We start from the raw sequence: 16,843 nt of genomic DNA on the forward strand, positions 1-16,843 counted from the left end.
TACACTTTACACCCCAACAGTAACATGCTGCTGTCAACGTTTGATAGGAAATGTCTTTCCCTTTTATCTGTCAAACTGTAGCTGAATACAAGATGCAGCAGAGAACCAACAAGTCATAGAGTTGTGGACTTTTACAGGGGCTTTTATAGGAAAGGGAGGGTATTTAAAAAGGGGGGAGTATTTACAGAGGAGGGCAGGGGGGAGAATTAGATTAGGGTCAGTTAATGGGGGGTATTTAAATGGGGGTCTTTTCACAGGAGGGGGGTATTTAGATGGGAGTCTGTTTCCGGGGGGGGGGGGGATGGTGCATTTAGATGGGGGTCTGTTCACGGGGGGGGGGGGGTATTTAGATGCGAGTCTGTTCACGTGGGGGTATTTAGATGGGAGTCTGTTCCTGGGGGGTATTTAGATAGGGGTCTGTTCCCGGGTGTGCGTATTTAGATGGAGGTCTGTTCACAAGAGGGGTGGTATTTAGATGGGAGTCTGTTCCCGGTAGGGTGGGGGGGTATTTATATGGGTCTGTTCACAGGAGGGGTATTTAGATGGGAGTTTGTTCCCGGGGGAGTTTAGATGCGAGTCTGCTTCTGGGGGGGGGGGTGTATTTAGATGCCAGTTTGTTCCTGGGGGGCTATTTAGATGGGAGTTTGTTCCTAGGGGGTATTTAGATGGGAGTCTGTCCCTGGGGGTATTTGGATGGGTGTTTGTTCTTGGGGGGTATTCAGATGGGAATCGGTTCCCGAGGGGTATTTAGAAGGGAGATTGTTCCCGGGGGTATTTAGGTGGGTTGTCTTGTTACAGGGGAAAGGGGATAATTAGATGGGCGTCTGTTCATAGGGAGAGTATTAGATGGTGGTCAGTTAACCGGATATATCAGATAGGGGTTTGTAGATGAGGATTATTTAGATTGGGTGGGGGTCTGTACAAGGGGGGATGATTTCCAGGCGGGGAAATATTGCAGGGGAAATAATTTGCGTGTTGGATAGAAATTGTGGGAGTCCGAAATTTTCGGGTGGGGGGATGGGGGGGATGGTGGGAGAAAAGGTTTGTAGTGGGGGATGGGGCGAAATTGGGTGGAAATAAATTGAGGGTGGGGATAAATTGCGGGGTGGGAAGGGGGTTAGAAAATGAAATAAAGTAAAAGAAAGGGAGAGAAAGAGAAAGAGAGAAAAGATAGAAAGAGAAAGAGAAAAGACAGAAAGAGACAAAGAAAGAGAGAGAAAAGAAAGAGAAAAGACAGAAACAGACAGTGAAACAGAACAGAAAGAGAAAGTCATAGAAGTAGAGAAAAGAAATAAAGAGACAGAAAAATAGAGAAAAGACAGAAAGTCAGAAATAGTGAAAAGACAGAAAGTCAGAAATAGAGAAAAGACAGAATGTCAGAAATAGAGAAAAGACAAAAACTCAGAAATAGAGAAAAGACAGAAAGTCAGAGAAATAGAGAAAAGACAGAAACTCAGAAATAGAGAAAAGACAGAAACATCAGAAATAGAGAAAAGACAGAAACTCAGAAATAGAGAAAAGACAAAAACTCAGAAATAGAGAAAGGACAGAATGTCAGAGAAATAGAGACAAGACAGAAACTCAGAAATAGAGAAAAGACAGAAACTCAGAAATAGAGAAAAGACAGAAAGTCAGAAATAGAGAAAAAAACAAAAAGATACAGAGAAATAGAGAAAAGACCGAAAGTTAGAAATAGAGAAAAGACAGAAAGTCAGAGAAATAGAGAAAAGGCTGAAAGAGACAGAAAAAAAGAGAAAAACGTGGAGGGAAAGAACAGAGACACAAAGAAATTGCAGGCAGCAAAGAAGCACACAGAAAGCCAGCGAGAAAGGCACACAGAGAATCACAGAGAGATTTAGGGAGAGTAGGACAGAGAAATCCATTGAGACAGAAAGAAACACAATCACTCAGCGAGAAACAGAGAGAGAGAGAAAAACACAAAGTGAGAGAGAGAGAGATGGAGGAACACAAAGGGAGAGAGAGAAACAGAGAGAGAGAGAGAAACACAGAGAGGGAGAGAAACAGAGAGGGAATGAAATGGATAGAGAGAAACAGAGAGAATGAAGTAGAGAGGGAGAGAAACAGAGAGAGAGAAGCACAGAGAGAGAGAAACATAAAGTGAGGGAGAGAGAGATTGAAAAATAGAGACTGACAGAGAACCAGAGAGAGAGAAAAACACAGAGAGAACCAGGGAGAGAGAGAGATAAAAAACAGAGAGAGAAAGAAACACAGAAAGAGAGAAACACACAGAGAGAGAAACACACATAGAGCGAAAATCAGAGAGAGAGAGAGATTGAGGAACAGAAGGAGAGAAACACAGAGAGAGAAACAGAGAGAGAGAGAAATAGAGAGAAATTTTTAGTTTAGAGATACAGCACTGAAACAGGCCCTTCGGCCCACCGAGTCTGTGCCGACCATCAACCACCCATTTATACTAATCCTACACTAATCCCATATTTCTATCACATCCCCACCTGTCCCTATATATTTCCCCACCACCTACCTATACTAGGGGCAATTTATAATGGCCAATTAACCTATCAACCTGCAAGTCTTTGGCATGTGGGAGGAAACCGGAGCACCCGGAGGAAACCCACGCAGACACAGGGAGAACTTGCAAACTCCGCACAGGCAGTACCCAGAATCGAACCCGGGTCCCTGGAGCTAGACAACGAAAAATTGAGATAGATTGAGAAAGAGATTGAGAAAGAGATTGACAAAGAGATTGAGAGAGAGATATTGAGGGAGAGAGATTGAGAGAGAGAGAGATTGAGAGAGAGAGAGATTGAGTCAAAAGGAGGGAGAAAGGCAGAGAGAGACAATAAACATGTGATACTCACCATCCCACACGGTCTGCGCTCCATCGTTGGACTCTAACACTTACGCTCCATCAGCTCATCCATGGGGAAAAGATCCTGGAGAGGGAGATTGGGGTGGGTAGTGGAGAAAAGGGTCAGGACTGGGACAGAGAGAGGGATTCAGACTGAACTCTCTCACACATACACACCATGTAATGAGCTTGCCATTCACCTGGGCACAGAGACACAGAGACTGAGACACAGAAACTCACCTTCACAAACCAACCGCATCGAAAGAAAGAATGGAGGCTGATGTTGCCCTGATATATCACTCAAAACAGACAGTCCTCCCAAAGTACAGCTCATCCAACCAGCTCTCAGCTTCTTCCATCTAGACACTGCCTCCCAGGTATGGGACAGTCCAAGGTGAGTTTCTGTGTAAACAGGGAATGGGGGAGAAAGGGATATTCTAGCCATATCCCAAATGGACCATTCCAGACAGAAACCTGTCTGTCTGTCTGTCTCTCTCTCTCTCCCTCCCCAAAAACCTCATTAACAGAGCAGAATAGCTGCTGTAATTTAAAACCTGGAGGGGCCGCTTTGGATATTGTCCATTTATCACTAATTGTATTAAATGTCTTTCACTATTCACCTCCAGTTAACAGAAAGTTCAGAAAATGACTGAAAATGCCTCACTGCAGTTACCTTGAAATACTGACAGTTCATTTTTGCTGTAGAGGCCGATTTGACTGCAGTATAAACAGGCAGTGTTTATTCAGATTTTCAATTCCACTGTGTGACAAAGACTGAAACTAGATACAGGTTAATGATGCAGTCAAGAGAACTTTAACAACTGGTGACATTTCACACAACAATTCTCATCCAAATTTACAGTTATATTTCTCAGTGATTCTTTGTACAGTATTTGCTACTGCTGTATTTTTGTATTACACTGTATTCAATCCAAGAAACCTTCTTAACATTGACCAGTTTAATGTTACAAGGGATAACAAAGCTGGGAAATGGACATTTAACACAAATTGTATGAAAGATATTCCACTTTTCACCTCCAGTTTATATAAAGCTCAGCGACAACGACCTCCACATTCTGACAAAGAGTTTTTGCGGCTGTAATAAAGTGTCACTTTGTTTCCATTTTCTTCCTGACTGTTTCTTTCCTCTGCTCTGCTGGGGGATTCAGAGATGATTTTTGTTCATTGCTTGTCCACATTCAGGAGGTTCCAGCTCCTCTGCAGCTGCTCTCCTGGAGAAATTAATTGTATTTAAAATCTTTCCCGCAGTTTGGATATGTGAGGAGAGACTGTTAACACTAGCAGAGGGGAGAAACAAATAGGCAAGGAGTTGTTCTGGTCTGGAATTCTGTCTCTGACATGTTTCTGAAAGCAGATTCAATATTAACTTTCAAAAGACAATCAGATCAAAACTTCAATTACTCGGAGTTATAGTAGAGAACAGACCAACACAGAAAGATAAGTGAGAGAGAGAGAAAGAGATGTCGTAGCTTTAGTGATGAAGAACTCAACACAACTTATTTAGAGAGTTTTTATTTGTAAATGATTGTTTGAGTTTTATTAGATGCTGTTGTTTTATTTGTACATTACCTTTAATCACTAAAATTAATTTTCTAAACAGGAACCATTTTAATGTTACAAGTGATACATAGTTGGAAAATAGCCATTTAACAAAAATTGTATTGAAATTATTTTATTCAGCATCTCAAGTTCAAATAAAGTAAATTCCTCAAACTTGTGGAGACTTACAAACTCTCAGTCACACAGAATGTCCCATCAGCAATGGCTCAGCATCTCCATCTGCTGGTGCCCCTGTCTCACTGCAGTTACTGCCCCTCTCACCATTTCCATCTGCTGGTGGCCCTGCTTCAATGCACTTACCGACCCGACGCTCACCAGCTCCATCTGCTGGTGTCCCTGTCTCGCTGCAGTTACTGCCCCCGCTCACCATCGCCATCTGCTGGTGTCCCTGTCTCACTGCAGTTACTGTCCCCCTCTAACCATCTCTATCTGCTGGTGTCCCTGTCTCACTGCAGTTACTGTCCTCCTCTGACCATCTCCAGATGCTGGTGTCCCTGTCTCACTGAAGTTCCTGTCCATCCTCGCACCATCTCCATCTGCTGGTATCCCTGTCTCACTGCAGTTACTGTGGCCTCTCACCATCTCCACTGCAGTTACTGCTCCCCTCCCACCATCTCCATCTGCTGGTGCCCCTGTCTCACTGCAGTTACTGCCCCTCTCACCATTTCCATCTGCTGGTGGCCCTGCTTCAATGCACTTACCGACCCGACTCTCACCAGCTCCATCTGCTGGCGTCCCTGTCTCGCTGCAGTTACTGCCCCCGCTCACCATCGCCATCTGCTGGTATCCCTGACTCACTGCAGTTACTGTCCCCCTCTAACCATCTCTATCTGCTGGTGTCCCTGTCTCACTGCAGTTACTGTCCTCCTCTGACCATCTCCAGATGCTGGTGTCCCTGTCTCACTGACGTTCCTGTCCATCCTCGCACCATCTCCATCTGCTGGTATCCCTGTCTCACTGCAGTTACGGTAACCTCTCACCATCTCCACTGCAGTTACTGCTCATCTCCCACCATCTCCATCTACTGGTGTCCCTGTCTCACTGCAGTTTCTGCCCCTCTCACCATCTCCATTTGCTGATGTCCCTGTCTCACTGCAGTTTCTGCCCACTCTCACCACCTCACAATCAGTGCGATTTGCAACTTTGTCCACTGGCTGCATTTGCTGACAACGTTACCGCTAGGGGGCACAGCTGTGGCACATGCGCAAATGCAGCATTTGACACTAAAACGTTACAGACTGCGACAGCTGCCAGGACTAAAGATGACGCTGCTCATATAATCACACGGAGGCATACTAACAAACACATCTCAGCACACAATGACGGGGTGAGCGAACGAACGAGCTGGCCGGGGAGTGGGGAGGGGGAGCGTGGGTGGGGCAGCGGGCCGTGGAGGTGGGGAGCGGGCCGTGGACGGGGGGAGTGGGCCGTGGAGGGGTGGGAATTCGGGCCGGGGAGGGAGGGGGGAGAGGGCCGGGGAGGGAGGGGTAGGGGGCCGGCCGGGGAGGGAGGGGTGGAGTTGGGGCCGGGGAGTGAGTGGATGGAGAGTGGGTCAGGGAGGGACTGGGGGGAGCGGGCAGTGAAGGGAGGGGGGAGCGGGCCGTGGAGGGAGTGGGGTGGAGCTGCCGGAGGCAGCAGCGTTGGGGTGGGGGGTGGGGTTTGGTGTTGCGTTTTCAACCACATGCGCCATAAATTTGCAACGGCAAAAGACTTACCAAACGTACCCGCACCCGGCGACACCAAGGTCTTTGGCCGTTCGGTACCCGCGGCTCTTTATGGCCTTTCGCTTCTGGCCCTCTCCATCCAGCCGCTTTCTCCCGTATGCCTCAACTCTACTTCACGCATTGCTGCTCTCTTGGCCCTGCCTTTTGCATCCCCCTCTTCAGGAGCTTCTGAATTTAACTCCCTTCCACTACACCCCCAATCCACCTCTCTGCCTCCCCCCACCTCTCCCCCTCACACCCTCTCTCCCCCCACCTCCCCATCACACCGCCCCCACTTCCCCCTTTCCCCCCACCCCCTCACAAACCCCCCAATGACCACAGCACAGTTGAATATCTGAAGTGCAATTGCAAAGTCGGAAGAATAACATCAAAAACCTAAAGAATTCCAGGTTTAACTAATGAGAAATTTTATTAAGTATGAATACATGAGTGCTGTGTCGCCATCATTCCCGTGAGACAGACAGGCCGAATCTCTGCTATGCAGAGCTAAAGAGATTGTTCCTGGAGAGCCTTGTGGTGAATGAACGCCTGGCTATCTGTTCCACTACTGTATTGTCCATGTGAAGAGGGCAAAATCACTAGAGTCTGAGCTCAGTCTATTCTTGGTGAGTGTTCCACAAACGCATCCCAATGTGCGCCCCCGCTTCATCCATAAATGCAAGGTTCCTTTCCACATCCACATGCTCCGCAGCATGATCCAGTTGCCTTCGTTGCTTGTATGCTGACCTTAAGTCTCAAGGACTGTTTTCTCGATGGCATGTTTTACGTGAAAAGAAATAAGTGTCAGAGCATCCCCCCTCCAATGAAATTATTGTTGAGCATGATTTATGTTCTGCAGGAAAGGCATATACTGATAACACCGCCAATGAATCACTTAGTACCCAACTCAGCTGCAGGACTCAGGATGATGTTACTGCCCCTATCTCATGATGATTCAATGCTACTCTCAGGGAAAACATGAATGATGTGAGGGTGCTGGAAAAGGAAGCACATTTCTGTTGACTATGAACAGAAAGCAAGCCATTTAGCCCAGCTGTTCCCTGCCAGTGGTTCTACTGCTCCTATGCATTCCCATCCGCTCCCATTAATCCTGACTACTGCTATCAGCATCAACTTCATTTTCTTTCGCTCGTATCTACCTTTGCCTTAAAGCAACATTGACGATGGAGAACGGTGTGGCTGCACTCCCACCTTACCAGTTGTGTACTCAGCAAGAGCATTCACATTTGTACTACCACTGGACATGGCATGCTTGTTTCTTTCAGTGCTCAGTCTCTTCTTTCTGAATGTTCCCCAAGTGCTTCACCGCTTTGGATGCCCTCTCTTCTTGACAGGCAGCAGCTGGCAATTGCGGAGTCTTACAAGGCTCTGCATGGTTGTTTCAAGGCTGGATGGGGAAACGTGTGGCTGTGTGTCCATGTGCACTGCTCTGATGGGTGCAGGAACAGAGCAACTTACAACAGGGACTTGAGCATATGTACTGCCTGCACTCAGCTCCAGACAATAGAAAAGATTTTAATGCAGTGCAGGGGACTGGAGCACATGCAGTGCCCCAGACAAGGGAAATGTTTTCAGAGCAATTTACAACTGAGCCTGAAACACATGCAGTGCCCCAGACAATGGAAATGTTTTCAGAGCAACTTACAACAGGGACTGGAACACATGCAGTCTCGCAGACAATGGAAATGTTTTCAGAGCAAGTAACAACAGAGACTGGAACACATGCATTGCCCCAGACAATGGAAATGTTTTCAGAGCAACTTACAACAGGAACTGGAGCACACACAGTGCCCCAGACAATGGAAATGTTTTCAGAACAACGTACATTGGAGCAATCTCCTCTTTCAGATCAAAATGAAGCAGACTAAAATCTTCAAAACGACTAAATCATTGCGAGAAAATGACCGACAAAATCTCTCCTCCTTCCACTTTCAGACACTCGTGGCGAAGCTACACGCATGCGTGATTACCCGAAGGTCACTCAATGACGTGCGGCGCTTGCGCCAACAGGTCCTGGCAAGCCTGACCGCAGCGCATGCGCAGAGAGCAGGAGACCGTCTGCGCATGTGCGTACCGCAGCGCAGCCTGATGACTTCAAGGGGCCAGCGTTGTCCACTGGCTGCCTTCGTTGACAACGCAACCACTAGGTGGCGCTGTACTGGCACATGCGCAAATGCAGCCTGTTCCACTGAAACGTCATGGACTGCCACGTTCAGGCAGCTGCCAGGGTGAAAGATGGCTCCGGTAAAATAATCACAAAGGCGGCTGTGGGGGAGGGCGGTGGAGAGGTTCGGGGAAGGGGGGCGGGGTGTGGAATGGGGTTTAGTTCCAGTGTTTGAAACCCTTTAGCTCTTTCTATAATTTCACTAATTTAACAATGAGATTGAGAGGGTATTTCACCGCCTTCTTCAGCTCCTGTCTGAATTTAGTCTGGGTCACAGTGTAAATACATGTGTTGGTGCAGGAACTGAGAACCTGCAGCATCTTTGATGTGTGATCTGTCATAAAGAGAGGGTCAGTGTCGGAGGAATAATACTGAATATCTGCAATTCGCCTATAAATGATGAACACAACCCTGGTCATCCATAACAGTATAAAACTGCCGGATATACTGAAGAGTAAAATAATTGATTTCCTGCGATTCTCCATCTCTGGATCCTTGTGATTCTCTCCTTTGCAGTGGCGCCGGAATCCCCTGCGGACTTTACTGGAGAATAAAATCCGCCTGATAGTCAGAACATTGAGCAGTAAAATCAGAAAGACCGGGACACAAGGGGTTAAAATGAGATTAAGCAATTCAAATGCCCCCCATATGGGGGAAGTCATGTAGATTAGTTTATAATCACAACCCCTGGGAACATTATCAATAATGTAAACTTGTTCCACTGTAAAGTACCAGGGGAGAGACTCTAAACAGCCCAGCACACTCACTGTTCCTATAACCACAGCCGCCGTTTTCTGGCTGCAATACTTTGTTTTCAGCCTCTCACAACAAATGGCCACAAATCGATCAAAGGTGAAAGTGACTGTGAGCCAGACAGAAATAACAGTGGCTGCAGAAAGCTGAACCATAATGAACGAACACACAGGAGTAATTCTCAGGAATGAAAATGGGAAATAAATTGACACAATTGCAGTCAATATGGGATCAGTGATAACGACCAGGAGATCAGGCACTGCCATTCCCACCAGGTAGACAGTGATACATTTGGAGAGACCGCACTTTCCTCGGGACAGGATCACAATCGCCACCAAGTTAACTTGAAGAGAGAGAAAAGGAAGCAGAGAAATTATTGATCAGACCTGGCGACAAACCAGCAGTTTGACAGAATCTGGGTTGAAATTTCCAGCTTCACTGCTGCATCGAGCAGTGAAAACTGATTCATTGACCTGAGCAGTGCTTTGTCACCGTGAAATGTTTGAAAACACAATTATTAATAATGAATTATGAAATTGATACAGAAAGTAAATAAAGTAAACACCGAGTCTATTAGAAGTACTGACTGAGGATGCAATACCAGTGGGGAAATGAGAATGGGTCTTACAGAGATGGAATCCAATGGGTTAATTGGGAATTTGCCTCCAGGCTGGTGTTTGGGAAGGTTTGGGGAGAGCGGGGTGTGTAGCTGGTTTGTTGCTCTGGGTTCGGAGAACCGACAGGGACAGTTAACAAAAGGCAGCTGGAGTTGGTGCCAGTGAGTGAGATTGTGAGGGAGAGAAGGAAAAGGACATGTTGGAGCTGGACTGGAGACTGGAGCAGATGGTTTGGGAAAGTGGATAAACTGAAGCAATGGATGAAGAGACTGAGGATTCAATACAGTGAGAGGAGAGGCTGAGATTCACAGGGAGAGACTGCAGCAGAGTGTTAGAGAAAATCTAATCTATAGATCACAGTAATACAACTCAATTAATACATTCAAACAATAATCCCTGTGGTTATTGGTGTTGGAGAACAGTTCATTGTTTATATAATATAGTCAATATATTTAGTTTGAACAGGAAATTAAATATAAATTTAAATCAATTTCTGATATCAGCCTCGCTCTTTATTGAATGCAACAGTCACAGAGATTTTAAAGTGTAGTATTTAAATAATGAATTACCATCAGTGAAGAACTGATTCTATTCTGTTTATTCAGTCACTAAGTAAGGAATAGGAACTTTCACCAAAACAAAATGAGGACCTGACAGAAATCAACACAGAGGATCAAGTCCAACAGGAAAATGAACACAATCTGACAACAGATAACTTCAACTCACAGTTTCTCTCACTAATTGTTCTGGACATTCCAGCGCTTTATGATAGTGAATAATTTACACTGCTGCTTCTTTTTCTTTCTCTTTACTTCTGCTTATTTCTTTCCCTCGGTTTCGTTCTCCCTGCTCCTTTTCTCCATCCCTCTTTCTCTGGAGTACTCACACCCTGCAAACTGTCACTTCAAGCTACTTTTCACAGATGATTTATTCCTAACATTCTGTGCCTGTGTTCTGTTCACCAGCCCTAGGTTCAATGATTCTCTTCTCAGAGTCAGAGTCTGTGAAACCTCTGTGCATAATTTATTGTATCTTCAGATCACCCAAGTCTGCACCTGTTCACCTACACTCTTCACTTCATCTCCAATGCATGGAATAAACAGGATCGAAAGTTACTTCCAGACAAACCTCACAATCATTGAAATTCCTACTCCTGGAATTATAATGCAATCCGTCAGAATGTGGGATTCTTTAATTAATAAAACACCAACATCAGAGCTGCATCTGATAATCTACAGATAAATAGAAAGACTCTTGATTCCAATTGATAGAGCGGAAATCAATAAAACATCACATCAATTCTTTCTATTTTAGAATGTAGTCCAATGAAGGAGATGTGAAAGTGTCAGCAGCAAACTCAGTTCAGTAGCCAGACCTCTGAAGCAGCGTCAGACACACACAGAATGAAATAATGTTTGATAACAGTGCCAACCAAGAAAAACATTGATATCCCCGTTATACTGAGCCATGTTTTTGGGGAGGGAGGACATTGTTCTGTCCCCTTGTAACACTGAACATGGAACATAGAACATTACAGCACAGTACAGGCCCTTCGGCCCTCGATGTTGCGCCGACCTGTGAAACCATCTGACCTACACTATCCCATTTTCAACCATATGTCTATCCAAAGACCACTTAAATGCACTTAAAGTTGGCGAGTCTACTACTTTTGCAGGCAGGGCGTTCCACGCCCCTACTACTCTTTGAGTAAAGAAACTACCTCTGACATCTGTCCTATATCTATCACCCCTCAACTTAAATCTATGTTCCTTCGTGTTTGCCATCACCATGCGAGGAAAAAGACTCTCACTATCCACCCTATCTAACCCTCTGATTATCTTATATGTCTCTATTAAGTCACCTCTCCTCCTCCTTCTCTCTAACGAAAACAACCTCAAGTCCCTCAACCTTTCCTCGTAAGACCTTCCCTCCATTCCAGGCAACATCCAAGTAATTCTCCTCTGCACCCTTTCCAAAGCTACCGCATCCTTCCTATAATGCGGTGACCAGAACTGCACGCAATACTCCAGGTGCGGCCGCACCATAGTTCTGTACAGCTGCAGCATGACCTCGTGGCTCCTAAACTCGATCCCCCTACTAATAAAAGCTAACACACCATATGCCTTCTTAACAGCTCTATTAACCTGGGTGGCAACTTTCAGGGATTTATGTACCTGGACACCAAGATCTCTCTGCTCATCTACACTACCAAGAATCTTCCCATTAGCCCAGTACTCTGCATTCCTGTTACTCCTTCCAAAGTGAATCACCTCACACTTTTCCGCATTAAACTCCATTTGCCATCTCTCAGCCCAGCTCTCCAGCCTATCTGTGTCGCTCTGTAACCTACAACATCCTTCGGCACTATCCACAACTCCACCGACCTTCGTGTCATCCGCAAATTTACTAACCCACCCTTCTACACCCTCATCCAGGTCATTTATAAAAATGACAAACAGCAGTGGCCCCAAAACAGATCCTTGCGGTTCACCACTAGTAGCAAAACTCCAGGATGAACATTTGCCATCAACCACCACCCTCTGTCTTCTTTCAGCTAGCCAATTTCTGATCCAAACACCTTCAATCCCATACTTCCGTATTTTCTGCAATAGCCTACCGTGGGGAACCTTATCAAACGCCTTACTGAAATCCATATACACCACATCCACGGCTTTACCCTCATCCACCTGTTTGGTCACCTTCTCGAAAAACTGGATAAGGTTTGTGAGGCACGACCTACCCCTCACAAAACCGTGCTGACTATCGCTAATGAACTTATTCTTTTCAAGATGATTTTAAATCCTGTCTCATATAACCTTTTCCAACATTTGACCCACAACCGAAGTAAGGCTCACAGGTCTATAATTACCAGGGCTGTCTCTACTCCCCTTCTTGAACAAGGGGACAACATTTGCTATCCTCCAGTCTTCCGGCACTATTCTTATCGACAATGACGGCATAATGATCAAGGACAAAGGCTCTGCAATCTCCTCCCTAGCTTCCCAGAGAATCCAAGGATAAATCCCATCTGGCCCAGGTGACTTACCTATTTTCCCACTTTCCAAAATTGCTAACACCTCCTCCTTGTGAACCTCAATCCCATCTAGCCTAGTAGTCTGTATCTCAGTATTCTCCTCGCCAAATGTTCTTTCTCTACTGTAAATACCGACGCAAAATATTCATTTAATGCTTCCCCTATTCCTGATATACCTACAGAAAGCCTTAGGGTTTTCCTTGATCCTATCCGCCAATGACTTCTCGTGTCCTCTCCTCGCTCTTCTCAGCTCTCCCTTTCGATCCTTCCTGGCTAGATTGTAACTCTCAAGCGCCCTAACTGAGCCTTCACGTCTCATCCTAGCATAAGCCTTCTTCTTCCTCTTGACAAGTGCTTCAACTTCTTTAGTAACCCACGGCTCCCTCGCTCGACAACATCCTCCCTGCCTCACAGGTACATACTTATCAAGGACACGAAGTAGCTGCTCCTTGAATAAGCTCCACATTTCGATTGTGCCCATCCCCTGCAGTTTCCTTCCCCATCCTAAGCATCCTAAATCTTGCCTAATCGCATCATACTTTCCTTTCCCCAAGCTATAATTCTTGCCCTGCGGTATATACCTGTCCCTTCCCATTGCTAAGGTAAACCTAACCGAATTGTGATAACTATCACCAAAGTGCTCACCTACATCTAAATCTCACACCTGGCCAGGTTCATGACCCAGTACCAAATCCAATGTGGCATCGCCCCTTGTTGGCCTGTCTACATACTGTGTCAGAAAACCCTCGTGCACACACTGGACAAAAACTGACCCATCTAAAGTGCTCCAACTATAGTATTTCCAGTCAATATTTGGAAAGTTAAAGTCCCCCATAACAACTACCCTGTTACTCTTGCTCCTGTCGAGAATCATCTTTGCTATCCTTTCCTCTACATCTCTGGAACTATTCGGAGGTCTACAGAAAACTCCCAACAGGGTGACCTCTCCTCTCCTGTTTCTAACCTCGGCCCATACTACCTCAGTAGACGAGTCCTCAAACATCCTTTCTGCCGCCGTAATACACTCTTTGATTAACAATACCACACCCACCCACCCTCTTTTACCATCTTCTCTGTTCTTACTGAAACATCTAAATCCCGGAACCTGCAACATCCATTCCTGTCCCCGCTCTAACCATGTCTCCGAAATTGCCACAACATCGAGATCCCAGGTACCAACCCATGCTGCAAGCTCACCCACCTTATTCCAGATGCTCCTGGCGTTGAAGTAGACACACTTTAAAGCAAGTTCCTGCTTGCCTGTGCCCTATTGCGTCCTTGTAAGCTTATCCCTGTCCTCGCTACTCTCAACATCCTGTCCACTGGAATTACAATTTAGGTTCCCATCCCCCTGCTAAATTTGTTTAAAACCCCCGAAGAGCACTTTCAAATCTCCACCCCCCCCCCCCCCACCCCCAGGATATTGGTACCACTCTGGTTCAGGGGAAGACCATCCTGTTTGTAGAGGTCCCACCTACCCCAGAAAGAGCCCCAGTTATCCAGGAAACCAAAACCCTCCCTCCTACACCATCCCCGCAGCCACGTTTTCAACTCCTCTCTCTCCCTATTCCTCGCTTCGCTAGCACTGAGACCGTGAGATGTCTCATTATTAATCAACAAAATAAAAAAAAATCATTAAAATATTCCAGGACCGGTTAGATCCACATCATGGAACTGTTTAAAGCTCTTGATGGTCTGATCTTGATCCTAACCAAGATGCTTGATTTGAATGCTGTCAATACATAGAATAACCCAGTAACAATGCCACAGTTATTGAAACCAATACCATTAAAGGCATAAAACAACTCCTGAAAGACTGAAAGAGTACACCATGAGGAGATTCCATCAGTAAATTGCTGGAAAACAAGAGCAGGATGTGTAAAACACAGAGTGAGAAACAATACCGAGCACAGCAGCACAGATAACATCGATTTACACCATGAAGAGCTCACATGCAGGCTTACCAGGAACTCCAATTGCTGCAAGTACTGGATAGTAAATCCCTGCTATCTGATAGATTACTGGATCTCCCATTTCTGTGAGAAGCAGAGTATTCTGTTGGCCTGGAATTCACAGCTCCAGCAGGCACTCTGAGTTGATCCATTCCAATGGGTCCTGATTTATACAGGGCATAAGTCTCCACAGACACTGTTATACCCCCGATTATTGCTATTAGTTCCACTAACCTGAACAAACACATTACATCAACAGCTTTGAAAATGTTGTAAATAATTTGGTGGATAAAACACTATCATTTCAATATCAATGATATTTTCTTTGTAAGACCTCTCTCGGGAATAAGCCTGAAATCGGTACTCATTCGGGATAGAAGTTACAATTATGATAGGCATCATTTACATTTTCCATATTATTGTATTGACCTTGTTCACTATCAGGTTTCTATTTTAAATGTAACTGATCTGTCTGCAGTGGGCACTGAATCCAGGGACAAAAACAAAACCGTTCCTGCCTTTTCCCAGTTAAAATTAGAACTTTGGGGAAATGATTCGGGACCATGTTCAGGGCTGCAGCCTAAACAAACTACTGTGGGTGATATTAGGGAACAGACAGTGTTCTCGTCCATTGGGGAGGCTGTCGCACAGTGAGAATATCACTGGTCACGTAATCCAGAGGCCCAACCTAGAGGCCTGGTGACAGGTGTTCAAATCCCACCATGACAGCTGTATGAAATAGAGGGAGCTCTCTCTCTATGTATAAAATGGAGGGAGCTGCCCCTCTACGTATAAAATAGAGGGAGCTCCCTCTCTACGTCTTAAGTGGAGGGAGCTCCCTCTCTCTGTATAAAGTGGAGGCAGCTCCCTCTCTATTTACAAAGTGGAGGGAGCACCCTGTATATGATAAAGCGGAGGAGGTTCCCTCTCTACTTACAAAGTGGAGGGAGCTCCCTCTTTACCTTTTTCAATCATCACCTCAGCACTTCAAATTAAAACCCATGAAAAGAGATTCATTTTCCGAATGCTGTAGTCTGACTGTCTCAGCTTTTGCATATTGTTCCCTTCATCTCTTATTCCATGTGTCTGAAGTCTTTGATGTTTGTCAGACATTGGTAAACTACTTCATGTGGTGTTCTGTAAATACCTACAATTCTGTGTATCTGCAAGGAACACAATTCAAATTCTGACCTTATTGCATCAACCAAAACCTGAAGGTCCATTCAAACATCCCTATTTCCTGTCTCTGCAAAGATAGCTCACACTTCCACAATGCAGGAATGTATGAATGGAAACAGCTTTTTACACATTTTCCAACACGTTTGCTAACACTTTTCAGGATGAAGCTAAATTCAACTTACAGAATACAAGTCCCAAATTGAATTTTTAAGATTAAAAAAAAGTGACACAACTGAAAACCCAGATCTTGCTGTCCCGGCGCCCATTTTAACATTGCACCATTTCGTTTATATCGCTTCTCCTCAGCCTTCCTTACAAAATGGATAATTTTACATTTTTCAGCATTGAAGTTAATCTGCCATGTGTCTGACCATTTCACCAGACTACCTCTATCCTCCTGAAGTCTACTACTATTCCCTTCCCTGTTTATTACATTGCAGATGGCACAATGTTGAAGTTAGGCCCTGTAAACCCAAGTCCAAGTCATTAATATGCATCAAAAAATCAGTGGTCCTAATCCAAACACCTGGGGAATACCACTGTACCACAATGTACACTGTATAAAGTAAATACAAAAGCAGGGAGGTTATGCTGAACATTTATAAAGCTCTGGTTAGGTAACAGAGAGGGAGATACTGTGATTCAGAGGATAACAGAGGGGGAATCAGAGAAGAGAGAAGATGGGAGACAGACAAAGTCCAGTGATCGTAACACATGGATAAAGAGGAACTGAAACGTGAATTAGGGCTTGAGAGACTAAATGACAGAGGAAGCAGAGATAGAGATGGAGATTTTACCAGCAAGAGTAAATCTCCAGCACTGTCTTCATGATTTTCACTCCTTTTCTCTGCTACTCTCTCTACATCTATATTTCGCCCTCTCTCCTGATGTTTCACAGGTGAGAGAGAGAGAGAGAGTGGGAGAGAGAGTGGAAGGAACTGTACTCTATCTAATATATGCTGAACCTGCTCTGGGAGTGTTTAATGGGACATGTTAATCTGTCGTGCAC

The sequence above is a fragment of the Heterodontus francisci genome, chromosome 21 (genome assembly GCF_036365525.1).
Source record: "Heterodontus francisci isolate sHetFra1 chromosome 21, sHetFra1.hap1, whole genome shotgun sequence".
NCBI lineage: Eukaryota > Metazoa > Chordata > Chondrichthyes > Heterodontiformes > Heterodontidae > Heterodontus > Heterodontus francisci.